Source organism: Mastigoproctus giganteus, chromosome 1 (genome assembly GCF_048544385.1).
Source record: "Mastigoproctus giganteus isolate SK-2022 chromosome 1, ASM4854438v1, whole genome shotgun sequence".
NCBI classification, from domain to species: Eukaryota; Metazoa; Arthropoda; class Arachnida; order Uropygi; family Thelyphonidae; genus Mastigoproctus; species Mastigoproctus giganteus.
Window position 1 is genome coordinate 227,190,347 of NC_143575.1, and position 20,961 is coordinate 227,211,307.

A 20,961-nucleotide genomic window follows, 5' to 3' on the forward strand; every position below is an offset into this window, starting at 1 on the left:
ATTATCATACTTATTAAACCCGATGATTACATTTGATATCAGTGTCACTTTTCGGAAACTGGTTCTTTGCTCGTTGCTTTCACTAGTTTCCCCTTTTCACTAGTAACGAAACAGCGGCGGGGCTTGCATAAATTCTTTAGATATTGTCACGTGTATGTTTGTATGCCATCTGAATAATTAAAATGCGAAATCATTTATTTTGTGCTCATGTCTGAGAAACAGAAGTCACGGACCGCATGTTGCAACGTAATCAGTGGTTTATTTATTTTATGGACACGAAATAAAAGAAAATACTGAAAAGGCTGTTTTTTAAAAACTTCATTGGAATACATTATGTATAGGAAACTAGATAAAAAAAATAATAATTAATTTCACACATATTTTCTTATCCTGATCAGTGCGATATATGGAATTCTCTGATATTTTACCTTATCACCTTCAGATGGCAGCAGCGCTGCATTCTGCATTTATAGATCGAGGTTTTGCAGCTTGGCGTTAGAGCTTTTGTGCGGAAAAGTTAGTGTCGGTTCGCTTATTAGTTGCTGTAGCATATTCGTTACCGGTAACAGTTGGTGCTTAATTTGGTGTGTGGAATGAAGCCAAGATTAGAATCAAAACCTACACATAAGCTTCGGAATCAGTGTGGCTTTCTTTTATGTACGAAATCGGATTACGTTCTTCGTTGGAATCATTTGGAGAGAGGGGGATATTCCTAGGTATGCCTGAAGTTAGAGTGGACTTCTTAAGCCTAAGTAGCTTTCTCAAGTATTATTTATTGGTTTATATATAAATAATTTCACATTATATAGGGTGATAATGGAAATAGAGTTAATCGTTTAATCCGGGAGTTGTGAGCAGCAGTACGCTTTGATCAGATGAGTCGGTGTTTGCCCCTGCATTTCAAGCTTTGTGGGCGAGCATTACTGCTTGCCTCTGCTCGCGGTGATGTAGGACATTTTAGCTTCCAAATACGTCCCCGTACACTTCCTATGTAGCCTCTATTGTCAGATCACGCCCTTAGAAAATGCGACATTAGCATGAAAATAAATTGAGATGCAGTGTGGAAGTTGGGAGGTCACCGAAGGCTATTAAAATAGTTTTCGTTTCGAAAGTGATGATTGCTTTCGATGGAGTATTCTGGTTAACTTAAAACCTCCCAGCAAATGTTTCATTACAAACACTAACCCAAATATACATTAAACTCCAGAACTTAATATTATTTTAGAAATTGTAAATTTTTGGGATTTAGTGTTGCAGTGGACTAATGTTTAAAATTAATGAAAAGAACGTTAGATGTCGTTGCCAGAACAGATATTTATATATATAACCGCGGAGTGTATCGATGTTATAAAAAAAAAATAAATAAAAACGTGTGCTTTTCATATTGCCATATATGATATAATTTAGCATTTAGCATTATTAATATAATATATATAAAATTGAAGTTGGTGAGGGAAATTTCTTATTAACAAGACTTGCTTGTGAAATTTTAATATCGACGAAATACATGGATTGCTTTGTTTCTTGAAGATACTTTATTGTTGCACTTCGTTCAGGGTTTATATGATCAATGAATTAGTTGCGAAAATCTGACGTAGTCCATGGGCGCGGTCAGATGCAGACAGGCCGGCAGCCGGTCTCTCTTTCGTCCTATCTACACTTCAGACACCTGACCGAACAATGGCAGCACGGATTGTCAAAGACCGTGCGCGCGTGGTTTGTGCTTAATGCATAAACAAGCGTCGATAACTTGGTATTCAATAGTAAACAGTAGTATCTCATAGTAAGGAACTATTCATGTACTTTGTAAAACAAGAAAGGACTGATATAATAATAAAAAAAAACGCTCTGGCGCAACTTAGATATTTCAGTGTGCCTCGAGCTTTCGCAAACACCGCAAATAACTGGTCGTAATTTTGTACTAAAATTTTGCTACATCGCAGCATATATCTACGAAGTGTTTAAGTGATCTCTCCTTTCCAAAATGAAAAGCATATCCTTAGTTGATGATGAATCTCGTTCCTAATAGATTTTCAATAAATACTTTTCTCCAAAACTTTTTCTTATATCATATCATACTGCCAACTAATAAATTCATATTCTTCATTGTAAAATAACAAGGGAAACCACACTTTTCAGCTTATATTTAACAATAAACTATTTCATTTTTTATTGAAACTGAGTTTTTTTTAATGAAAATGTGCAGTTAAGACAATATGCTTTGTGCGTACAAGTAACTTACATATAAAGGGTGGTTTCAAATTTCAGTGAGTAAAAAATATTTATAGTTTGTTCATAAAATATAAGATGTATCCTTTGTTGCATTTTCCACATGCCAGGAATTATTTCCAATATTGCATACAATTTTTAAAGGTTAATAAAAAATATTTTATTTTTATATTGTGTGAACTGTTTTTAATTTGTATTTATTCTTTCACCATTTAAAAAATTATAATAACTTACTCTTCAAGTAAGCTCCATAAAATTATTTTTTATGTGGATCAAACAGGGATTATTGTAGATTTGTAGAGTGGGGCTAAAGATTCCTTGCCTGTGTCACTTATCTGTATGTATTGGCTAAGGATTATCATGGAATATTTTATATATATATATTAGAGAAGTTAAAGAAGTAGAATAGAAAATTATCTAGTTTCGTAATGGTATTTTATCCTTCGGCAACAGCGTTAAGTTCTTCAGTTGTGATCCATAAGAAATTCTTTGTATTGGTAAGAGAATTAATTTCTCTTATGTTTTAAGAAGTGCTCAAGCTGTGAGTATGCTTCACTGGTGGGATAGGAAGACATAAAATATAAGATGCATCCATTTTTTTTTTTTTTTTTTTAAGTGAGGTGTAATATAGTGAAAATCACCATTAGTAGTAATTAGTAGTAAATGTTATGCTCTTATTTAGATTAGAGGGATTTGACACACCACTTTTCAAAGGTGGTATGGAAAATCCACTCCAATATATTTAGTTTAGGATGCCAGTAATGAATTTGTGTGTGCATGTGTTTGTATGTGGAATTAATAGTGACAGCCATGATAAAGTATATTCCACATGATGAATGCAATGTTTCCCATATAGTTAGCAATGAGAGATTGCCTTAGCTGCATTAATAACATTGTGTGTAATCTACATGTGAAAAATGCTTAAAAATAAGATGACACATAATTAAATGTAATTTTTTTTTTTACTGCTCTTGAGATAACTAAGGATAATATTTGACTAATCACCACTATTTATATGAATAAGCCTGAATTGGCAGTCATTTTCTTTGAATAATCTGTATATTTGAATAATAATCTGAAAATTTATATTTGTTTGCCACACAAGTATAAAGTTTCAGTTTGTTCTGGGTTGGCAATAATGATTCTGAGGAGTTTTTTTATATTTTGATATTTATGAAAGAAATTACAGATATCACTTATTAATTATGTGTAGTTAATTGAAGTGTGTAGAGTTGAATATACGAAATGTAGAATTCTCTACTTGCATGGCGCCTCCGTAGCCAGGTGGGAAGGAGCAGCAGTGCGTAGCACATGCTTCTTGATTAGACTGGGGTTCGAGCCCGTCACCACCAAATACAGAGGATGCGGAAAAAGTCAGGGAATGACCACCGCATATTCCCAGAGCAATATCGCCTTAGTTGCTAATGCTCTTAAAAATAAAAATAACAAACTATAACAATCTACTTGCATATAAATATCTGGGATTGATTATTATATTGGATTCTTATATTTAGACAGTTTGCTAAATCTAAATAAATCTGTTGTGTAGGGAGTTAAACATTCAGTCGGAAAGGTTTTTGTTCAAACCCATCACTAATGGCAGGGTATTTTTTTCAATCTTTGTAAACAAGGTTGAATTAGTCTCTAATAGTGGTGTATGGTTCCCCCTTCTGGGAGCTCAGTTTTGTCTTGCAAACAGTCAAACAGTAGCATTCATGTAAATTATTTGCTTTTGCACTATCTGTGAATAGGAGTAGGATTTCCTGTGTATAGTGCTGAAGAAATAATATAAACTTAATGATTTTAGTTATTTTCACAAGTTAATTCTTGTCACTGAGCTTTTAGTAAATTCAAAGGCCTTCAGACATTTTACTGTAACCAAACTTCTTTTATTTTAGGATTGAAAATATTATCATATGAAATTACTAAGGAATTCTAGACAAGGAAATATGCTGGACAAAGCCAGACTTTGGATTCTAGGTTCATAAAGTTTGCTACTAAAAATGTCTTATAAAATAGAATTTGTTAAACCTTAATAATATAAAACCACAGAAACTTTCAAGGAAAATGTCCTTCCTTGCCCTGCCATCAGTATTGAAAAAGGGAGGAACATTTCCCATGAAAGCTTTTGTGATTTCATCAATGTTTTTATCCATATGTATATTTTTGAGTTTAATAAATTCTGTATTAAAGAAATTTTTAGTGCTGGATTCTTTGATTCCTGGAATATTGAGGCTTCTCATTGTCAATTCAGTTTCACAATTGGGGAATGGGGCAGATATATATATATATATATATATATATATATATATATATAAACTCTACTGACTTGGTTGTTGTGCCGGAGTATAAACAGAAAATTTATTTATTTATATATAATGAAGCTGAAATCATTGAAAATTGTTTGAGTGTGTATTAATTGTCTATCATGAGAAGTGGTTATAACAGCAAATAAAAAAGATAGTTGTGGATGCAGTTTTAGTCGGCAACAGTCAATAAAGTACAATTAAATTTATTTTTTGCTTTGTACAAAATATTATTGTACAAGTAAGATATAGCCTATTTGTATATGTAGCAGTGAGCAGACTAAGTTTGCTACTTAGTACATAAATCTATTGTGGAGACCCATTGCCTTGCTGTTGCACTGCTTTAAATAAAAAGCACTGCTCCAATGGAAAAGCATACTGCTTTTCATTTAAAGTGTATGCCATTACCCAGACTGCTAGTTTGTTCATTGCTGCATGTGTAAATAGACTATGCCCTTTTTGTACAATAATGTTTTATAGTTCTCATAGCATGAGGCTTTATTCCCTAAATTTATCGAAGTAAAATCTGTACCCAAACATTCACCCCTTTGACATATTCTGCCAGTTTGTTTTGCTGCTTAGTCAGTGGTGGAACACCTTTTTAGCTGAAATCAGTAGTATGAAATAACTGTGTACTGGTTACTAACCACAGTGCATTCAATGCATTAGTAGTGACTCAAAAAGGGAGGAGATAAACTTTTTTTTTTTTTTTCTTAAGCTGGCAAAAAACAAGTTTATATTAATACTTTGTACTAATATGACCTTGGTCACCAAAGTCACCAGGTATGCTGTCTCTGGAGGACTTTTTAAAGATTTTGTCTGCTGACAAAGGCAATGCACATTACAGAAGTATTAACAACGGTCAGTGCTGGACAGTGGTGGTTCTGGGGTTTTCTGAAAGAGGGAGGATGAGAGAAATTTTTTTGAGGAAATCATTGAGCTTTAATCATCAATAGCAATAAAGAAATCCACATTATTTGTATCATGGTGGCTTTAGTTCTCATATGCACTAATGCTGGAATATGTGGAAAGAAATTGATTATTAATTAGATATACTGTGTGTAGCCAAGGGAACACACATTGACATTTACTAATAATGTAAATAAAATTTTTGAGCTGTGGTACTATATAAGTAAACCCTTTTTTGTTAGCAACTTAGCATATAGCTTTTATTTTATTACAATTTCAAATCATTCAATTCTTTATGAACACTTACATTATTTATTATTTAGGGAAATTAGCAATCATTAAAAAAATTAATAAAAGAAGTATAATTCGAAAACATCATTTACATGTTGATCTCTGAAATTGATATTCACTAAAAAAAGATAAAAGCAGCTTTAGATGTACAGACTGGATATTAGTGAGATTTACAATTGAACAAGACAATACAGTTTTAGCCAATGTTATTGGTATAGATGAGGGAAGGGAGAAATATGCTGCAATGGTTTCAGTTTAGCCATTATTAGATGTTGATGGTGTGATGAGTCTATTAAGACAGTTATATTGCTTTTAGTTAGTGACAATTTTTCAGTGCATACAGATTATGCTATCATATGATGAGATCTATATGGTTATTAAATAGGCCTAAATATAATTAATTCCTGTTTTAGAAATCACAAATGTTTTTTTTTAGTATCATTGAATTAGCCAAATGAGTATAATAAAATTTCAGGAGCTTTTGTTATTTCAATCAGTACTCACCTTCTTAAATTAACATGACTTTTGGGTAATTCTTCCCCCAGCCATCATGCATCCTGTTTTCGTTTTTATTATAGACTTTAATGTTAACTCAGTGCAGATACTTTTCTGTGTAGTCTACATTAGTTTCATTGATTCATGATTTGTAATCAAGTAGCATTTTAATCATATATCTTGTGCCTTAATATGTCTTGAGGAAGAAGGTTCATCAGTTTTTATTGATAATTCAATGATAAAAACTTCAGAAGGTTTTGTGAGAAGAAACAGTAAAGAGCTCTACACGTGATGTGAATGTTGCTGGTTAGTTGTAAATTTTAAGCTCCCCAAAAAGGTTTATGCAGCATTTTATATTTCAAGGGATAGATTTACATTTTCTGATCTGAGGTTTTCGTTCCTGTCTTTACACTACTCACCATATTGTCTCATTTATCTATGATTTTGTTCATTTAAAATAAAAACTAGGATTAATGTATGATATGTATTAATTAACTAGGTCCATTTGATAATGGACCTAGTTAAATTAGATCACAGTAGGGGGCTCAGTTATTAACGTTAGTAGAGGCACATGATGCAAGAAAGCAAGCTTATACAGCATTCAGCCAAAAAAAAAAAAATAAATAAATAAATAAAATAAAACCCTTTCCATTTTCTGATCCATTCATTCCAAATGTTTGTCTAGTTCTGCCTTGAATTTATTTAAGCTATCAACTTCCACAACAAATAGATGAAAGTTTGTTCCAACAGTCAACTACATCTATTCTACAACTGTCTTTCCTCAGTTTGAATCTATGCCCCCTCAGGTTTGTAATTTGAGCAAGAGGAAGAGAATCCCATCAGCATTGAGCTTGCTCAATTCATTCAAGGCCTTATATACCTCAATCAGATTGCCTTGCAGGTGCCTAGTCTCCAGAAGCTGCAATTTGCGGTACATAAGCCTTTCTTCATAAGAGAATCCCTTTATTCCCTTCTCTGCACTCGTTATAGCAACTCTACATCCTTCCTAAAATAGTTGCTAATGCTCCTAAAAAAAAAAACCAAACAACAACAACCTTCCTAAAATGAGGCTTCCAGACCTGTATGCAGTACCCAAGTTGTGGCCTGACCATCGCCTTATGCAAGGGGATAATCACCTTCTTATCCCTGCTTGCAAAATTCCTTTCTGCACTGCTCAGAAAACTTCATATCTAACTGCACAATTACCCCCAGGTCTCTTTCATTCTCCACTACCCTGGATATAACATCACCCAGTTGGTACATTTCTCTGAGGTTACTGCTACCCATATGCAGTACTATGCATTTGTCAATGTTAAACTTCAGTTGCCACTTCTCAGCCCATCTACCCAACTTTTCCAGATCCTGTTGCAGCAGCATACTGTCATTACTGTTATTAATAACCCTGCCAACCTTTGTATCATCTGCAAACTTTGACATTAAGCTTGATATAACTTCATCAATATCATTGATAAATATACAAAACAAAAATGGGCCAAACACTGAACCCTGAGGTACACCACTAATAACGTTAGTCCATGTAGAGGAGTACCTATTTATTACCACTCTGTCTACTCCCACTCAACCATCCTTTTATGCATTGTAGCAGCTTCCCCTTAATGCTAATACTGTTCCAATTTGTACAGTAGTCTTCCATGTGCAATAGTATCAAAAGCTTTCCTGAAATCCAATTATATGATATCAAAATAATTTTTTGCATCCAGTTTCTTTGTGACCACATCATAGTATCCAATCAAATTGGTCAGACAAGACTTCCCCTTGATAAACCCATGCTGTGTCTGAATTATTACTGCTGTCTTGTCTAGATGATCCTGCAGTGCTTCTTTAACCAGTGACTCCATTATTTTCCCTGGAACACAAGTCAAACTAACAGGTCTGTAATTACTCGAGTCACCCTTTGATCCACTTTGTGAATTGGAGATACATTTGCACATCTCCAATCCGTGGGGACTTCCCCCGAGTCCAAGGATGCTCTCATAATTATGGCTAAGAGTTTGCTTTACTACCTTTGCCACCTCCTTTAATATAACTGGATAGATCCGTCTACCCCAGGTGCCTTTCTTATGTTTAACTTCAATAATTTCTTCTTCACTTTGCTCTCAGTTATTACAAAATCATTTAAATCCTTGTTAGTTTGATAAACATCTGGCCCTCTCCTCCTTGAATAACTGCTCATGTGTGAATGTAGATGCAAAATACTCATTTAGTTCAGCAGCTATCTGAGAATGATCATCTACAGTCAAACCATTGATATCAAGTGGACTAATCTGATTCATCCCCTTCCTTTTAGAGTTTATATAAGTAAAGAAGTCTTTGCTGTTTTTCTTTGCAACCTTTGCCAAAGATTTTTCATAATCTGTCTTCGCTCCTAACCTCCTTTGTGACTTTATTAGACTAGCTTGTATCTACCATAGGCTTCTGTGTCGTCTGATAATTTATATGCATCCCATGCATTTTTCTTCTCTGCCACTAGTCTCATTAGTTCATCTGACATCCATTTGGGCCTAAACCTAGAGCAGTATTTCTTAGTTGGAACAAAAAGCCTAGTAGCTTCCAAAATTACTTCCTTGAATGCCTCCCATTTAGAACTTGCTGTTGGTAACATTATCAGTTGGTCCCACTGTATAGAACCTAAAAAATCTCTGAGACCACTGTAGTTCCCTTTACGAAAGCAAAAACCCTTCCCTTTGCCCCTGATGGTAGTTACATCTTTAAGTAAATCCCATATCAGTACACTGTGATCACTACCACCTAGTGGTTCCTTTATCTGTAAATTCTTAATGCATGAATATTCACTGCTGAGAATCAGATTAAAAGTGTTACTCCCTCTTTTTGAATCTCTAACATGCTGCTGTAGAAAACAATCATCCAATAAATCCATAAAACCCTTGCGAGTGACCAACCCACAAGTTCCAGTCTTTATCTGGGAAGTTAAAATCCACCATTATAAGTCACTCTGATTTACTGGCCTACTCTTATTTCTCTGTGTAATTGTTCATTGTACTCGTCAGAGTCATTAGGCCTATAACAAACTCCTGCCCTCACTTTTGCTTTCCCAGTGCTTATGTGACACACAATTGAATCAACATTGTGCTGTCCATCTATATCAACCAGATGCACTTGCTTAGATTTTGTGTGTTTCTTAACTAACAGCAAATCCCTCCTCCCTTCCTATCATGTCTATCCTTTCTGCACACATTGTGCTCCCCAAATTCCAGTTCTGCATCCCTTACATCTGAGTGGCCCCACATCTCTGATATCTGAACAATATCCATCTACCTTGAATATCTTAACCAGCACTTCAAATTTATTTACTATACTCCTAGCAGTGGTGTGCCTGCAAGTATACATGCACCTGTTCTTACTCTAACACACCCAAGTATTTACTTGTTTCATGACCCCCAGCAACCAGCTTTCTGGGCTGCTGCTCATTCCAATAGAAGCAGTGCAAGAATCATTTCCACCTCTGCCTGCAGCTAATATTAGTCTGTGAATCCCCCCCCCCCAAAGCTAGCAGTTTTCTTATACAAGGCATACTTATCAAAAACCACTGTGGCTTCTGAAATTTAAAGTGGCCCAATATTTGAAAAATCCCTCATCAGGTAACTTTATTTAAAAATAATACAAACCACACTTCTACTTTTTATTTTCTGTCAAAATTTAATGCAAATAGTTTCCAAAAATTTGTGTTACATAAAGACATGAATTGTAACTGAATGCTCATGATGTAAAACCAGTGTTTTAAAAAAAAAGAAAAATCCCCCCCTCCCTCAAACAAAAAAAAAAAACCATTAGAATGATTTTTTTTTGCCATGATTATTTCAAACCTAAGGAATGCCCTTTAGAATAAAAATGTTATTTTGGCTAAACTGTCTTGATGAGGAATCAGACTAGTTGTTTTCCAGTGAAGTTTACTGATAGGAACATAAAATCAAAACAACTTTATGTATTTCAGGCAATGAGATAGTTATATAATTTTTACTTTCAGCATTTAGTAAATGATGAAATAGTCAAATAGGGACATCAAATAGTGGCAAGTTCAATGCATATTAAGTACACAATTACAGGATCAAAAATTGATTTGCACTACTGTATATGAATATTATGTATTTTATATATATATGAATTAGGAAAAGAAAATATGCACAATTGAAAGTTTTTTTTTTTTTTTTTTTTTTTTTATATATATATCAAATATGTAAATGCATAATGTGTATTAGTGAATGAAGTCGTGATTAACAGAAGTTTCTTCTTGAAAAGGTGTTTTTTTTTTAAATTTTTATCAATTATTTTTTAGCACACTACATAATTTCACTCATTCAAGACATTTACAACAATAAATTCTTTGCACAACAAGTCTAGATAGTCTTTTGCATTGAAATTTTAATATGCACATGACAGATATTCTGATCAAATGCTATAAATTGTCTTGTGTCTTTTGTAAGTGAAACACTGTTGATCAATAGTTACATCTTCACAACTAAAAATTCTTCAGAAATCACTCTAATAGCAAATTTCACTTACTACAAAATAAACATTACCTCAACTCACTAAAAATCTGTCTACAGTGAATTTCAGTACTCTTTCTCTCAGCTTCTGTAGAATTAATTTGGACATGATAGTGCTATTCTTGTATGTGGTCTCCATGGATTCAATCAAAACCTCAAATTGCAAAAAAAAAAACACCTCTCTTAACTGGATAGACAGATTACAGAGAGTGAATACATTAGAATTGTGGTATACCTTTTAAAGCTATAGTTGCAGAATACTTTAATATGTATATAATATTAACCATATAGTGCAAGGAAGCCATAGGCTTTTGCTGCACCAGCCAAAAAAAAAAAAAAAAAAAAAAGTAAAAAGTATATAAGAAAATGCAAATTATGCACTTCCCTCCTTACATAGGTAACTATCCAGTTGACCTTTGAATTTCTTCAGCTGTCAGCTTCAACTACCTGCAGAGGCAACTTCTTCTGGTAATCAACTCACTGGCTAAAAGAGAACTTCCTACAATCTAGAGGTCTGCACAGGCCTACATTTTTTTTTTTATTTTTACCTGGCCAGCCCAAAGTCTAGACGGCCGAACCAAAGCCTGAATTTGTTTTTCAAATTCATTTCCCTCCAAGCTATAACAGCTGCAAATTATAACAGTAGAAATTCCTCTTTCATTTATTTTAATAATCCCTCTAAGAGCCTTATAAGCCTCAGTCAGGTCCCCATTAAGGTGCCTGGTTTGCCAAGCTCTTTAGCCTATATAATATACCATTAAAAAATACAGAACTGACTTTTATCCCACCCCAATTGAAAATTTTTATATAAATAAAATCGCTAGCATTACTTTGAAGTTTCATAATAATAAAAAAAAAAATAAATAAACCTTCAGATTTTCAAAATTCAATATTAATAATTATATAACAATAATAATTATCAATATTAATTATATAAAAAAGAAAATGTAATAAATTTTCAATTTACCATATTTAATATAATTCCAAAATGAATATTGATATCACCTCTACTTAAATTAAAAAATTAGAACTGACTGTCACTTCTGTCACTGGAAATTTTCACTGTATGAATGATGACAGCATTTCCCTTACCTGTATTTCTAAATTATTGGTCAGTATTGGATATTGCAAAGAAACGGTTAGAAAGTGTTACAAGTGATGCTCTTAGAATTGAAAATGGGTCAACCCAGAATCTCGGATTTAGTAGAACTAGGGATTAACGGTTTCGTACTTTTAATAAATACTGTATACAACTGTGTGTGTGTGTGTGTGTGTGTATATGTATATATATAACACATACAACTAAAAAGGGAAGCCATTGTCAGACAACGTAATGACTCATATCATACTCTTGATGTAATTCAAATTTCAACTTAATGCCTGCTTAAGGGTAAAGGCTACTTTACTGAGCAGAAATACAGACCCGATCATTTCCATGAAAGAGTACAAATTTCGGTGAATTTTGGAGACATTGGCGAAGTGTGCCTTATTGGTCAATTAAAAGTGTCAACAAACAGCTAATACACATTTTTTATTAAAAAAACCCAAATATTTAAAAAAATATATATGTAGGAAATAGTCCGAAATGTTTGGAAATAACAATTCATTACAATTATTTGTACCCGAACATCATTCGTGTTACCCAGCCAGAGCCAGAACATCCTTCTAGTTCCCTGGGTTGGGCCTGGGCCTGCGCAGACCTCTATCTAGTCCAAACCTCTTCCTCTGTAATTTGAATTTATGGCCTAGTTTTGGAAATCTTTATAACAGTGGAAATTCCTCTTTCATTTATTTTAATAATCCCTCTCAGAGCCTTATAAGCCTCAATCAAGTTCCCACTAAGGTGCCTGGTTTGCCACGCTCTTTAGCCTACATAATATACCATTTAAGAAAATACAGCACAAGGAGGGTACTAAGATGGATGAAAAATGAACTGACCAGTTTAATGGAGCAGAAAAGGATGGTTTGGAGAAGTTACAGAGCAATAAAAAGTACTGAAGCCTATAACAGCTGTAAATTGATTTGTAATAGTACCACAAAAAATATTGTGGAAACATTAGCATTAGTAGAGGCATTTGATGCAAGAAAGCAAGCTTATGCAGCATCAGCCAAAAAAAAAAAAAAAAAAACCCACTCCCACTTCACCCCTCTGTTCGTTCAAAATACCTGTCCAGCTGAGCCTTAAACTTATTTAGGCTATCAACTTCCACGACAAGGGATGGAAGTCTGTTCCACCAACCAACCACTCGCTGGCTAAAGGCAAATTTCCGCACGTCTATCCTACATCTGTCTTTCCTCAATTTGAATTTATGCCCTCTCAGGTGATTATTCTGAGCGAGAGGAAGAATCCCATCAGCATTGAGCATGCTCAAACCATTCAATGCTTTATACACCTCTATCAGATCACCTCGCTGGTGCCTAGTCTCCAGACACTGTAATTTGCAAATCTTAAGCCTTTCTTCGTAAGAGCACCCCTTTGTTCCATTCACTAATCTTGTTGCCCTTCTCTGTACTCGTTCCAGCAGCTCTACATCCTTCTTGAAATGAGGCCTCCAGGCCTGTATACAGTACTCTAGGTGTGGCCTGACCATTGCCTTATACAAGGGAATAATCACCTCCTTATCCCTGCTAGAAAAATTCCTATATATCATTGACAATACACCATGAGCTACTCTTGCAGCCCGTCTGCACTGCTCAGAGAACTTCATATCTGCCTGCACAACCACCCCCAGGTCCCTTTCATTCTCTACCACTGTCAGTGTAATACCACAGAGTTGATACGTTGCTCTGGGGTTGCTGTTTCCCATGTGTAGTACTTTACATTTGTCAATGTTAAACTTCATTTGCCACCTCTCAGCCCATCTGCTCAACCTTTCCAGATCCTGTTGCAGCAGCATAGTGTCAGTAGTGTCCTTGACAACCCTGCCTACCTTTGTATCGTCTGCAAACTTCGACATTAAGCTTGATATACCATCATCAATATCATTTATGAATACAGAAAACAATAATGGACCCAACACTGAGCCCTGAGGGACTCCACTAATAACAGTAGTCCACGACGAGCAGTGTCCATTGATTACCACTCTCTGTCTTCTCCCCCTCAGCCACCCCTTTACCCACAGCAGCAATTTGCCTCCAATGTTACACTGTTCCAATTTGTGCAGCAGTCTTCCATGTGCAACAGTATCAAAAGCCTTTCTAAGATCCAAGTATATAATATCAAAGTTATTCCCTGCATCCAGTTCCTTTGTGACTGCATCATAGTATCCAATCAAATTGGTCAGGCAAGACTTCCCCTTAACAAAACCATGCTGTGTCCGAGCTATAACTGAAGTCTTGTCTAAATGATCCTGCAGTGCTTCTTTAACTAGTGCCTCCATTAATTTTCCTGGAACAGAAGTTAAACTCACAGGTCTATAATTGTTTGTGTCAGCTTTTGATCCTCCTTTGTGAATTGGGGTCACATTTGCACATCTCCAGTCTATGGGTACCTCCCCTGAGTCCAAGGAAGCTCTCATAATTATGGCTAAGGGTTTGCTTACTTCCTTTGCTGCCTCCTTTAATATAACTGGATAGATCCCATCCACCCCAGGTGCCTTTCTTGTGTTTATCTTCAATTTCTCCTCCACTTTACTCTCAGTTATTACAAGATTCTCTAGCTTACTGCTAGAGTCGAATACACCTCTGGCTTTCCCCTCGCTAAATAACTCCTCGTGTGTTAATGTCGATGCAAAATATTCATTTAGTTTGTTAGCTACCTGAGCAGGATCATCAACAGTTGACCCATCGATATCAAGTGGACCAATCTGATTCATCCCCTTCCTTCTACAGTTTACATAAGTAAAGAACTCTTTGCTGTTTTTCTTTGCATCCCTTGCCAAAGATTTCTCGTAATCTGCCTTCGCCTGCCTAACCTCCTTTGTAACTTGGTTACAGATCAACATCTGGTAAAAATGGATTATATAATTTTGAGGGCTTCATTAGATTCAGAAGAGGTTCAGTTGGATTGGAGAAGTGCTATTGCATTGCCAAGACATAAAGGTGATTATATGAGTGGGGTGAGTAATCACCAACTGGTCAATCTGACTTCAGTACAAAATTCAAGGAGGAAATGATCAAGAGTGCATTACAGGATCATTTAGATAGCAATCAAATACTGCAGGAAAGACAGCATGGTTTTGTAAAGGGAAAATTGTGTTTAACCAACCTGGTTAGCAATTTTGATAGAATAATTCATGAGTTGGATGCAGGAAATAATTTTGACATTGTTTCTTGGATTTCAGCAAAGCATTTGATTCAGTTCAGCCTGAGTGGTTACTGTATAAGCTGGAGCATGCTGGAATTGCAGGAAAAATCTTTAGCTGGATCACAGAATGCTGCAGGGCAGCAGGTAGATCGTTGTAATTAATGTTTATTCTTCACATTGGACAAACATAAGAGCCAGGGATCCCAAGGCTTGATACTCAGACCACTTTGTTTTTTATTTTCTTAAATGACATTGTTGAAGGTTGAGGGGAGTAATTTATGATCAGTGTCAATCAGAGCTTCTTCAGGACAAGTTAGATTTGAGAGAATGTCAGAAAAGTGGCAGCAAAATGGGAAATAGCAACCCCAAAATAACTTGCACACTTGGTGGGGAAGAACTAAAAACAGTAGAGAAATAAAGGGATTTAGGAGTCTGATATGGTTAGACATAAAGTTCTCTGAGCAGCTTAGTCAGCTAGTAAGGCTCTTGGGGTCCTATCAATGATCAAATGTTTGCTTGTAGAATATGGAGTTTGTAATCCCACTGTGCAAGACAGTTGCAAGACTGCACTTTGAAATACCATGTTAAGTTATATTGACTAGACATCAAGCTTCTTGAAAGGGTCCCAAAGACAGACAACGTGCAGGGTGAGATTGGCAAAAGGGTGCCCATGTGAGGAAAGACTTAATCTGTGGGCTTGAGATTGGTGACTAGGTATATTAAAGACCTCATTCAACTGTATAAAGCTCTGATAAGAGAAAATAAAATGAATAAGGGTGAAATTTTCACTTTTATAAATCATCCTGGAACTATGGACCATAAACTTAAATTGCACTGGAAGAGGTTTAGACTGAATTTCAGGAAGTTTTCTTTCAGTCAGTGAATTGATAATTACTAGAATAAGTTGTCTCCATAGGTGGTTGAGGCTGAAAGATTAGGAAAATCCAAAGCTCAATTGGATAGATATCTTTGTGAAGGGGTAGTTAAATGGATAGTTTATTTTATTTTATTCAAAGTCTTTCCTCATATGGATATCCCTTTTCTCATTTTACTAGGTATATTTTCTGCCCTGCAGGGAGCCCAATGCCCTTTTTTAAGTGTGGCCTCCATACTTGTCACAGTATTCAATTGCTGTTTTGTAGTACCCTTTTATGGTGGGATTAGGACTACCCTATCATTACAATAAGATGTTAGATAAATCATTGATACCATGGGTCTTCCTTGCTGCCTGTCTGCAGTACATGGATAACTTCATGTCTGTGTGTATTGTAACCCCCAAATTATTTTTGTAATATATATTTTTTAAATTCAACTCCACCAATTGTATAAGTTATTTTGGGGTTTCTGTTCCCCAGATGTATGATCTTGCATTTTGCTGTATTAAAACATAGTTGCCACTTTTCTGGTCATCACTGAAGTCTAAGTCATCCTGAAGAAGTATTGCATGGCACTGATCATTAATTATGCTACCAACTTGACATTGTCTGCAAATTTTGACATCATGCCTTATATCCATTCATCAACGTAATTTAAGAGAATAAGAAAAAAAAAACATTGTTCCCAGTATTGATCTTTGGGGTTGGGATACCCTGCTTGTTGTATTAGCTCAATTCTGACCTCCTGTTCTGCAGTCCATCTAAGATTTTTTTTCTGTGATCCAGCATGTTCCAGCTCATGCTGAAGTATTTAACTTAGTATCCCTAACGTTGTACTAAGTGCTTTGCTAAAATCCAAATTATGTTGAAATTATTTTCTACATTCAGCACATGGAGTAACTTTGTCAAAATAGCTAACCATTTGTTAACCATGCTTTTCTCTTCACAAAACTGTGCTGTGCTTCCCTCAAAATTCCATTTGTATCTAAATGTCCCTGAATTGCACTCTTGATCATTATCTCCACGATTTTCTTCTACCAGTAATGTCATGCTGCTGATATTAACTGCAATAAATACACCAAGTATATGTGTATATGACAGACTTTAATAAAATAAAATTAAATTAAACAGGATAAAACTGTATATTTAATATAAAATTGCAAAGTAAAAATAAATACAAAAATTAAAGTAGAATATGCTGATAAAACTATGGAGTTAAAAGCAATAAAAAATAATAGATAAAATTAAAAATATATGAATGTTATGGAGTTAAAAGTGGTAAAAACAGCATCGAAGCTTTCAAAAGCAACCGCCTCCTTTGTGAGCAGTGGAACATTACTTAAAATTTCTGTCTTATGGTTTGACCTTAGCTAAAGACACTATGTACGTACACTAGGTACATACAGGATGTTTCTTCTGGATGTTTTTACCAAAGTATCACTAGTTTGATAAAAACATCCAGATGGCCTTCTAAAAATCTTCTTTTAGTGTGTGACCATATCCGATTACCTGTAACAAAGCCAAAAAAAAAAAGATGGTTGCTGAATTAAATATGGAGTTAGCTGTAATGGCAGCAGTTAAACTCCTTAAAGTATTCATGTCTGAAGAGTGGATGGAGGCTCAAATCACAATATGATGCTTACAAGGTGAATGAAGTGATCAAACATTTCTTAAGTGGGTGAAAAACGAGTTGGTGAAACAAGACTGTTGCCATATCTTTCAAAAATCTGTAACAGCAGTGTTCTTGATTGGTCCTGAACATGATGTAATCTCTGAGGAAAGTGAAAGTTCAGACCATGACATCAGTAACTAATGATGAGTGCGACTGTAGTGACAATGCATTATTGGCTTTATATGATGGGTAAAAGCTTCATTTTACGTTGATATTTTAGTTAGTAAGCACTTATGGATCTTGCTGATATACAGGAATTTTGCTAGCACGGATAAGGAGGTGATTATCCTATTGGGCAGGCATATCCTAAGTACTGCATCCAGGTCTGGAGGCTTCATTGTAGAAAGCATGTAGAGCTGCTGAAACGTGTACGGAGAAGGGCAACGAAATTGGTAATGGGGAACAAAGGAGTGCTTTTACCAAGAAAGACATCAGTTCTGCAAATTGCAGCATCTGGAGGCTAGGCACCTGAGAGGTGATTTGATTGAGGTGTTTAAGGTGATTTGATTGAGGTGTTTAATGGATTGAGCAAACTGAATGCTGATGGGCTTCCTCTTGCTGAGACTACACACACATTGAGGGGCATAAATTTAAATTAAGGAAGGATGGTTGTTGGATAGATGGGCAGAAGTTTTCTTGCAGCTAGTGGGTGGTTGATTGTTGGAACAGATTTCCATCTGTTGTTGTAGAAGTTGATAGTTTAAATAAATTCAACGACTACTAAAACACTAAAAAACGCATTAAAAAAAGCCTTCTTGAATAGCTATTACACAGTAAACTTCAGTCACAAAATGAGGCTAATATGCTAGATTTTTTCCCCTCCTTTTTAGCATCGGATTCATAAAATGCCAACTTCTCAAAGTAGCCACTTCAATTAATGAAGTTAATATAATTAACTTCATGCAATGATATGGATAGTCTGTTGATAATTAATGGGCACTGACATTCTTTGGATAATGTTATTTATGGACTCCCTTGGGGTCATTGCTGGTCCCCTTTCTGTTTTTAATATTCATTAATGATGAAAGATGAATATATAAGTTTGCAGATGATCCAAACATTAGGATGGTCAATAACAGTAGTCAAGGCATATTACAGCAAAATGACCTAGAAAAGTAGGCAGATGGGCTAAGAAGTGGGGTTAGGAGGTGATTATCCCTTTGTATAAGCTAATCGTCAGGTCACACCTTGAGTACTGCCTACAGGTCTGGAGGCCTCATTTTTGGAAGGATGTAGGGCTGCTAGTGAGAGAAGGACAGTAACATTGTGGGGAACAAAGGGTTGCTCTTAGCAAGAAAGACTTAAGTTCTGCAAATTGCAGCATCTGGAGACTAGGCAGGTGATCTGATTGAGGTGTATAAGGCTTTGGATGGTTTCAGCAAGTTCAGTGCTGATGGGATTCTTCCTCTTGTTCAGATTATGTACTTAAGGGAACATAAATTCTAACTGGGGGAAAGACAGTTGCTGAAGAGATTTGGAGAAATTTGTCTTTAGCCAGTGGGTTTCATCTGTCATTGTGGAAGTTGATAGCTTAAATAAATTCAAGGAAGAACTGGACAAATTTTTAGAACAAATGGTTAGGTGAAATGGGGAGGTTTTTTTTTTTTTTTGACGATGCAGCATAAGCTTTCTTTCTTGTATCACATGCCACTACTAATGCTATTTATTTATTTTTTATCCTGATCGATTAAAAAAAAAAAAGGGGGGAGGGGTAAAAGTTTTCTCTTTCGGTGTTGAATGAAAAACTAATTACAAAATACCCTCTGGATAATTAACTTTCATATTATTCCAACAAAATCTGGATATGATTGGTTTGGGGTTATTCTTTGTCACTTTTTTTTTTTTTTTTAATCAGTAAGATATTCCATGATATAATACCATCAATAGTTTAGTGACTATATTAAGGGACTACCATACAGCATTTTTGTCAAAAGTTGTGCTGTACTTGTAAGGCTTAGACCCTAGCAGTTGTAAAGAGACCTTGCAGATCTGTCAGCCTCCTGTACTAGATTGGCCTGTAAAATACTAGTAAACAAGCCATATTTCTTACTTACCATAATGACTGTTTGTCTTGGCCTGTTCATGAATATTTATGAAAGGTAATACTAAAAGTAATATATGGTGATAATGTTATTTTGGGTAATATTGAAAATAATATTTTAAGTCATATCACAATAATTATAAGAAGAATTTAAGATTAATACCTATTCTACTGATCACATTTTCTTATTTTCTCCCCAGGACCTATCGAACGGGCACACTGCCCAATGAATATAACTGACCGCCTAACTAAAATTTAAGCGATTCTCACGGTACCATATGGTCTGCTCACTGCTCTCGATCAATATTAATTCGAACACAGTGGCGTAGTCAGGTTTTGAAGTGAGGGGGATCAAAGGGATAAAATAGGTTCCAATTGTTTGTTTGAATGTTGTTTTTTTTTTATAGTTTTCATTCCACTGTTCCAGTTAAGAAAATTATGGAAAAATAATTTATTGTATATGAGGGCCTGTAAACCATTAGGTTTTGCTGAATAAAAGCCTTTAAATCGGTAACCTTACTTACTAGTTACTACTAGTGTAGTGAAGGATGCAAATACAATGTAATCTTAAATGATGCTTTATTAAATGTAAACTTACAAAACGTACATCAGCATTAGTAATTTCCTATTAATTTAAACTTTTTTGCGTCAAAGTAATCAAATTAAAGGATGTAGCTCTACAAATGATATTTGAAAAGTAATGTCTTCTCCTTATTAGCAGAAAGCCACCGACTGCCTTAAACTAATGCCTTTTTTCATGTTTGTTTGTTTGTTTGTTATTTGGTTTTTTGGAGCATTAGCAACTAAGGCCATATTGCTCCGTGAATATACGGTGGTCATTCCTGACCTTTCCGTATCCTCCGTATTTGGTGGTGACGGGCTCGAACCCCGGTCTAATCAAGAAGCGTGTGCTATGCACTGCTGCTCCTTCCCACCTGGCTACGGAGGCGCCTTTTTTCATGTAATTTAAAAGATAACAAAAAATATGAATCATTGACTCGGATAAAGAAATTGACCTTAAATCAATTATCTGGCTTATCGTAAATTGAATTATAACTATAGCTTGTCTTAGGCAGCATAATAGCATTATTTACAAGTTTACAACAGCCTCTTTCATATAGGTTTCATTCTTGCAAAATGGGACATTATAGTCTCATGATCAATGTCATTAGCCATGAATCTTTCAATGGACAACAGAGCAAGTCCTGACAACCTTTCTTCTGCTATAGTTGATCTCAAATATGACTTAACAAGCTTGTCTGCCAAAAGAACATTCAGCTGCAGCACTGCTAATGGGAAGTGTCACATAAATTCTATACATTGTTGAAAGATTCGGATGATAAAAACTCTTGCACTAATTCATCTTTACAA

The 20,961-nt window shown here is 35.1% G+C and overlaps 1 protein-coding gene across 5 annotated transcripts in view; it reads left to right on the plus strand.

Annotated features, from left to right (window-relative positions):
- The first annotated feature begins 523 nt into the window (after positions 1-523).
- LOC150091569 (uncharacterized) overlaps positions 524-20,961 on the plus strand; it is a 322,811-nt gene continuing 302,373 nt past the window's right edge. For all 5 annotated transcript variants that reach the window (XM_090376203.1, XM_090376217.1, XM_090376221.1 and 2 more), the window contains exon 1: positions 524-716. The gene's annotated coding sequence lies outside the window, so the exon portion shown is untranslated. The remainder of the gene's footprint in view (positions 717-20,961) is intronic.